General features: G+C 40.2%; 1 pseudogene; it reads right to left on the bottom strand.

Moving 5' to 3' along the window:
* Positions 1-4385: 4385 nt before the first annotated feature.
* Positions 4386-5859, bottom strand: LOC140856657 (probable F-box protein At4g22030; annotated as a pseudogene).
* Between the last annotated feature and the right edge of the window lie 2222 nt (positions 5860-8081).

The following is an 8081-nucleotide window of genomic DNA, read 5'->3' as shown; positions in this document are numbered from 1 at the left end:
CTTCAAAAAAGCAGGGATTGACTATAAATATTCATATAAATTTTTAGATTAAAAATGGTCAAAAAATTATTTTTGAAAAATCATGAAGATTAATTGAAAGATTACTTAAGCTAGAAAAAATATTTATCCCACCTTTTATATTTAACTAGGCCTTTTAAATAAAATAGACTCACATAAATATATAGACAGTCTCTCTTTCAAATGATGTTATATCCATCTATTTTTTTAATTGTATAGATAGCAGTAAAGTGATTATCACTTTTGGTCTGTGCTATGGAAAGCTGGAGGTATTGTGGAGGATTGGGCAATTGTTTTGTGGTACAGTTTAGCTTATGGCTCGACAAATGGTATTATCCATTTTGACCTACAGCGCATAACTCGAAGACTATATGGCTATTTTGGACATCATAATTTTATCTCTTAAAAGATGCCTTACGTGGGAAGAATGACTCTTTCCGCCTATACACCACTCTATGGAAGTACATAGACACAGTCTGTGGAGTACACAGATTCTCTCTTGATTGAAGGGACTATGTTGTGATGTAAAACGAAGGACATCATTAATCCCACATTAGTTGGAGTCAAGAAAAAATCTAGTTTATGTAGAAAGAAATCATCTTTTTCACGTGAGACGTCTTTTAAGGAGCAAAATAGTGAGGCTCAATAACGATCTATATAGCCCCTAAGCTATGGGCGGTAGGTCAAAGCGGATAGTACCTCACATGCCGAGCCATGAATATTTGACTGTAACATGTTTTTAACTATATATAAAAGCAGAGAGATGGATTATTTGCAACCTCTCACCAAAGAAAAGAAAAAATGATCAATTGTAATTTAAATCGGTATTGATCCATTAATTAGGTTCTATCAATATAGAAGAATTGCAAAAGACTATATAATATTTCTGGAAGACTAAAGCTATAGGTTTATGGTCTCCTTATATATATAAAGTTATAAATTTCAAGAAGATCCACTTAACTTTTCATTCTTCTTTTTTTTCTTTGTATTTTAACTTTTCATTTGGAAAATGAGGCATTCATGTTAGATAATATTGGATCATGTCACTATCCTTAAATAAAGGTATGCTTCCGGCTTGGTTAATCTGACAATAAAAATATGCATGTAAGGAAAATTTATTACATGGTAATATTGAGGGATTGGGGTATAGATCTTGAAAAAATCCAAAAGACATTTTTGGAAGACAAACTTGATATGATTTGTAAAAAATACAAATAATAACTTTTCTTGAAACATCAAAATTTTTTTTTTTAGTAGTAGTACTAAGTCCATGCATGATACTATACATCCACCTACTTCATTCGTTTGGCTCCTTTCGCAACACTTGTATTATTTTGGATCACTAAGAAATCGGGTACGTATGGTGAATCTCAAACTCATCATCTTGTCCAAAGAGGAGCATGTATCAACCACAAGGCTAATCTTTGGTTGGTACAGATCACCTAAATCTACCAAAATGTAAGTGGTAATCCAACCAAGTAACAAAAACGAAGCTAAAGTATTTGACGTTGCTTTCACCACCTTCTCTGACTAATCAGACATGAAACATTTGCATAGAAAGAAAAAAGAAGAAAAGAGAGAGAGACATGAAAGTCCAGCGTGTTGCCACACCATGCACGGACAACCCTTTGAATCTATCAGATGATCCAAGTGAGTTGCTATTTTACTTTGCGGACCTATGAGCAATTGATTGATCATGCATGGCATCAGGGTGGTTAATGTTTTTGGTCTTTTGGGAAAAAAATTTATATCTCCGCTTTCGGCTGAAAAATATATACTAAACATTGAGTGTGGTAAAAAAAGCCCGTTGTAATATTGAATTTGAAGATCTAAGATTTCTTCGTGATAGGATGGGTAAAGTCTAAGCGTCGAACATAAAACCCATGGATTAAGTTACTGGTAAAGAGCCTGATATCTTAAGGCTAAGTTCATGGGAAAGCTAGGCTGATAAATCGAATGGTTAAAATTGCTCGATTAGATGATCGGTTAGGCTATTCGTTCAACTTCAGAACATGCTAATTCAAATGGACCAAAAGAATGATGGTTCGGAGACCAACGTGTTTGAAAGTCATAAAAAAACGCTACAGGGGGTGAGCTAGAAAGAAGCCGAGAGTAGAATTTTCGGGGATCATGTTCCACAAAATAGGGCAGGTCTAAAAGCGCCGCAAAGATGACATCAAACGGGCCGAATGCGGCGGAAAGGGAGAACCTGAAACTTTGACAAAAAATCGGAGATAAGTAGCCAAGTAAGTGATACGTACTATTTGATGGCCCGGTGGCAAATCAGAAGCGTCCACAAATTAAAGAAACATGATACGTAGACTGGGTTTGATTTATGTCTTGCCTAATTTCACAAAGAACTTTAGGCTCCGGCCCTGTCCGTGGATGATCCAACTGACCGACCGATCAGACTCCGTTTAACATTTCAAATAAACATACTTTTTATCCACTCCACCTATGTCATCTCGATTTTTTTATGTTTACATTAATTGATTGTAACGTGCATTGCACATGTACGTCACCAGGTATGTAACCCAATAGCATATATTTAATTTAATATTACTTTAGAGGGAAAAAAAAATCATAGTCCATGGAAATTGCTAGAAATATCTACTCTTAATTAATGCTCGTATGGTTTATCGATTTTAGTCAAATTTTTAAAATCTTTTTACTTCTGTTTTAGTTTTCTCTCCATGGAAAAAGGATGAAAGTCTGTTTTTCCAATAGCTTTGCCTTTCCGGTATCTTTGTTGAAAAAATTCAAATAGAAGTATTTTTTAAAATTATACAAATAATAAGGAAATTTTTGACCAAATGGGATGATTGTGGTCATATAATTGACATTCCTATCGATAGCATGCCAAAGCATGCATAAATTTGACATTAGAACGATGGAATTTGGGAAAGTCCAAGGGGTGGAACCTGTCAATTGGCTTGGGTTAGACCTTCTGACAGGGTAAAAACTAAAACTATGGTTTGTGGTGTCTGACCTCGTAAGTAATTAATCTGTGCCAAGTTTTACCAAAAAAAAAAAGAAAAAAAATCTATACCAAGATTCAACTGTCAGAAAGTCGTTGGAGGTCCGTTAGAACAATATTCTGCTATAGGGGGTTGGGTCTGACCCTCTTTATCTGGTCGTGATTAAAATTCAAGACCTAAGACTTGTACAAGGATGGCTTCCCTGGGGAAAATCCAGAATCTAGCCTGTAAGTTAGCGCTCCTTTTTTTTTTTTTTGTCGTAAACGAGCATAACACTCCAGTTAAGAGGCCTGACTGACGTTGCATGAGTGGATCGGACAGAGTGATTTGCAGCAGGGCGGCGTTGCAACGCACCGTCAGTCTGGTGCCATATGGTTGCGGGATTTTTTTTTAATTATTTTTTTTATTTTTTAATTTTAAAAGTATCTTCTTTTCCATCTTATTTTTGAAACCACCGTTCACGTTGAAATCGCAAGTTCAATCAATAGTTTCACGATCATGTTGGCACCGACATAGGATTTTTTTTCTTTTTTTTTTTGGGCGAACGGAAGGGAGGAGAGTGTGGCCGGAGGGTCGGAGTGCAGTGTCAGGAAGGAAACACGGCCGAGAGGCCGAGGGGCGGTGTCGGATGCACGATGGGTGGGAGGCTGCAGGAGGAGGAGAGTGCAGAGCAACGATGGATGGCGCGGTCACAGGAAAAGAGGCGTGAGGGACAACGGTGGTGCCACGTGGGTCGGTCGCCGGTAGAGAAAGGTCGGTCGGAGGGGGATAGGAGGAAGGAAAGAGAGAAATGAGAAATAAAAAATATAAATTATAAATAATTTTAAAAAAAAATATTTTAAAATACCACGAACGGATGTCGTGTATGGATGAATTAAATTAATTAAGTAAAATTTTCTTTTCAGTTATCTGGCAGCACTATGATTTCAGACGTTTACCCATACAATAATCTCTGTCAGCACAAACAGCTCCAGGTGAGATGATAAAGATTCAAACAGCTTCCTTGAATACTAGGTAGCCTCTTCTCTATCTCTAAAGCAGAAGCAAGTTGATTCCAAGAACCTCCACATTCTGTCCTGTTTTTATTGAGCCTTGATCCTTGGCCCTGTTTTCCTTTGTATTGGGCACATATCTTGCTTTACCTTTTAGTAGAGGAGGAATTCTTAGGTAGATTTAGTCTACTATATGTGCTATAGATAATTAAAGTTAATAAAAAGCTGCAGAATATGTCAATCGAAAATGTTGATGCGGCAGGCTTTGTTGTTTAGGATTTCTCCTAGTGGTGGCGCTCTTCTGATGATACGTCTCGACCAGTCAAACCTTCCCGCGTGTTGAGGGAAACTCTCAGCTGACCTTTCCCTCTGGGCAAAAGATGTTTGCTCAGACAAGTCTATGAAACAGACCATGTCCAGTTTTAGTATTCTCTCAAAATTACTATATCCAAGAAAAAGTAAGTTTTATCTTGCCGAACAGAATGTACAGTAGAAACAGTCCGGAAAGCGGATGATACAATCAGAACAGCTTTCCGGCGAACTCTTTAATGTCTTCATCGTTACATGAGGGAGAAGCATGTGATGCCAAGTCTTTGAGCTCAGGGAGGCTCCTTCCTAGCTGCAATGCCATCTTCATCTCAAACAACTCCCCATTCTCCCTCTTCTGCAGATCTCTTTCCCCCAAATTCGACTCAATTTCTTCTTGTAACCTCCGGTAGAACCCGGCGTTGTTGCGAAACATATCAAACACCATTCCAACCTGCCCACCATGCTCCAAAGTATTCACTACAGCTGCAAGCGCCCCTCCGACAACCCCAAGCAATACAGGCAATTGCCCAAGAGCAGGAGAGCCAATCAAACCGGCACCGGCCGCAGCCAGGCCAGCCATTAGAGGGCCCGAGGTGGCTAAAGTCTTGTTAATGCTCAAGGCCAGCTTGCCCTCCCTCACATACTTCTCCTCGTCTTTCACCTTCAGCACTCTCAGAATGCCCTTCATCTCCTCCTCTAGCTCCTTGCTCCAGCCGTTGCTTTCCACCCCATTAACATACTTTGGACGTGTCTCCTTCCGCCTTAGTTTAGGCCACCATCGAGTAGGCTCCACGGTTTCAGGGAACTTCTCGAGCATCCCGGGGAGCAACGGCAGTGGGTAGGCCTTCTCGAGTGCGAGCACCTTCTCCATAGCCTCCTCGACATCCAATTCGGTAGGAGCTCCGAGGGCGAGTGTCGCATGGATCGATCTCTCGAGCTGTTTCCACAACCTGGTCGCATTCCTTTGTTCTTCTGCTAGCTGGGAAGGCTGGATCTTGTTGACGACCAGCATCATCCCGGTTGCAGCAGTGAACAAGACCATGGAAGAGAGCTTGAAGGCTAGGAGGTGGGGTTGGCTTCCCCCAGTGGGATAGACGAGATTCCAGCCATGAGGGATGCAGTGAGGTTGATGGAGTTGATGGAGTGGAGGAAGTGGTGATTCCAGTTATTCCTCTGTGCTCCGATGATCGCGTGCATCTCTTTTCGATCCGCGACTGCCTCAGCGATCGCCAGGAGCTTGGCTACCAGGCGATCATGATCATCTTTATCGGCTGTCATTGGTTGATGAGGTTGGGTGTAGCTACCGTCCGAATTAGTATGTTCTTTAAGGCCGAGTTCTTCCACTTTGATCAAAGCAGGGAGCTTTGGAAGGGAGATGGTCTTTGCTCCCAGAGGGGAGGGGACATGAAGACTGGCGCAGATCCTTCGTTGATTTGAGAAGGAAGAAGAAGACAGGAGATAGTTGCTACCTAATTGGAGAGTGGCCATGGTTATAGATCTTTGCAGCTAGATCTCTTTTGTGTGGGTTGTGGTGGTGGAGTGGCTCAGGTATCTCTGTTGCTTTGTGGCTTGTTGGATGGGATGAGGGGGTTAGCTATATATAGAAATGGTTGTGGAACGGGGAGATGGGTGAGATTTTAGCCTGGTATTCAAGTCGCAGTCTTCAGTGTTGACCAGGCAACGTACGCCTTTTGAATTGGTTAAATCCGAAGCGAGGGCTAACGTTGAAGGGGAAACCGTCAATGGCCCTAAATGGGCAAGACTTTTATGAGGGTTGATATGGTAAGCCTTTACGCGTTGGGTCAGACTCGCCCTCCGTCCTGTGCCTCTGGACTAAGCTAACATTAAGTATACATGGATTCGAGCGTGTTGGGAATAAATACAATGGGCGGCTAGAAGAAGAGCTGTACAAAAACGAACGTGAGAATGTAAATATGGAATGGAATTCGGCTTTGCAATGGAATGTATAAAAAGGACGTGTCACGTGTAGGTGATTGTACCCATGGTATTAGACCAAGTTTGGATTTCGGTTAAAACAATAATGATTCTGAATAAGTTGAATAATTTTTTTTTTTTTACTAAAAAAAGGGCTGAATAAATGCTTTTGGGTGAAACTATTGTACCAGAAACGCTGACAAAAAATCGGAGATAAGTAGCCAAGTAAGTGATACGTACTATTTGATGGCCTGGTGGCAAATCAGGAGCGTCCACAAATTAAATAAACATGATACGGATACTGGGTTTGATTTATGTCTGGCCTAACTTCACAAAGAACTTTAGGCTCCGGCCCTGTCCGTGGATGATCCAACTAACCGACCGATCAGACTCCGTTTAACATTTTAAATAAGACATAGTATTTATCCACTCCACCTATGTCATCTCGATTTTTTTATGATTTTAATGTGCATTGCACATGTACGTCACCAGGTATGCAATCCAATAGCATATATTTAATTTAATATCACTTTAGAGAGAAAAAAAAAATCATAGTCCATGGAAATTGCTAGAAATATCTACTCTTAATTAATGCTCGTGTGGTTTATCGATTTTAGTCAAATTTTAAAAATCTATTTTACTTCTGTTTTAGTTTTCTCTCCGTTGAAAAAGGATGAAAAGTCAGTTTTTCCAATAGCTTTGCCTTTTCGGTATTTTTTTGAAAAAAATTCAAATAGAAGTATTTTTTTAAATTATGTAAATAATAAGGAAATTTTTGACCAAATGGGGTGATTGGGGTCATATAAATGACATTCCTATCGACAGCATGCCAAAGCATGCATAAATTTGACATTAGAACAATGGAATTTGGGAAAGTCCGAGGGGTGGAACCTGTCAATTGGCTTGGGTTAGACCTTCTGACAGGGTAAAAACTAAAACTGGAACCTTGCCCCTGGCTCCTGACCGTTTATTTGTGAAAGAGGGAGAGCTTCTTGGCGAGCCGTAACAAAGAATTGTGAATGGATCACATCTTTCATAGAAATCCGTCTATGGTTTGTGGTTTCTGATCTAGTAAGTAATTAATCTGTGCCAAGTTTTACCAAAAAAAAAAGGAAAATCTATACCAAGATTCAACTGTCAGAAAGTCGTTGGAGGTCCGTTAGAACAATGTTCTGCTATAGGGGGTTGGGTCTGACCCTTCTTTATCCGGTCGTGATTAAAATTCAAGACCTAAGACTTGTACAAGGATGACTTCACTGGGGCAAATCCTGATTTTTTTTTTTTTTTTCCCTCCTGTCGTAAACGAGCAGAACTTTCCAGTTAAAAAGCCTGACTGGCGTTGCATGAGGGGATCGGACAGAGTGATTAACGGCGGGGCGGCGTTGCAGCGCACCGTCAGTCTGGTGCCACATGCTTGCGAGGATTTTCATTTGAAAAAAATGGATAGCTGGTAGTTTCATTTTTTTCGTGAACTACAGATTGCGGGATCATGGTCGTATTGACTCTGTTACAGTGATTATCATGAGTATCTGAAATTAGCATAATATTTATGGGACATCTCAGCTCTTCAATTTATCATCGAAATCATTTACGTAAAAGCAAAAATATATACAGTGCAGAGCAGCTTGCATCTGATCTGTCCTATGATCTATCCTGCATATTTTGTTGTCTTTGCAGGCCAATGTCTCAGTGCGTGTATTGTCCTGTTATAATAGCCGGCCCATCTTATGATGTACACGACAGCTGTCTACCTCGAGTGGATGGATTCAGACGTAACAGACTCCCCTAATCTCATAGGAGCAATTAAAGGCTGAATTATCCGTCCGTAATTGCATGTTCAACGGTCCTA

Source organism: Elaeis guineensis, chromosome 3 (assembly GCF_000442705.2).
Source record: "Elaeis guineensis isolate ETL-2024a chromosome 3, EG11, whole genome shotgun sequence".
Lineage (NCBI taxonomy): Eukaryota > Viridiplantae > Streptophyta > Magnoliopsida > Arecales > Arecaceae > Elaeis > Elaeis guineensis.
Note: the sequence above shows the minus strand (reverse complement) of the source record. Positions and strands in the feature narration are given on the sequence as shown.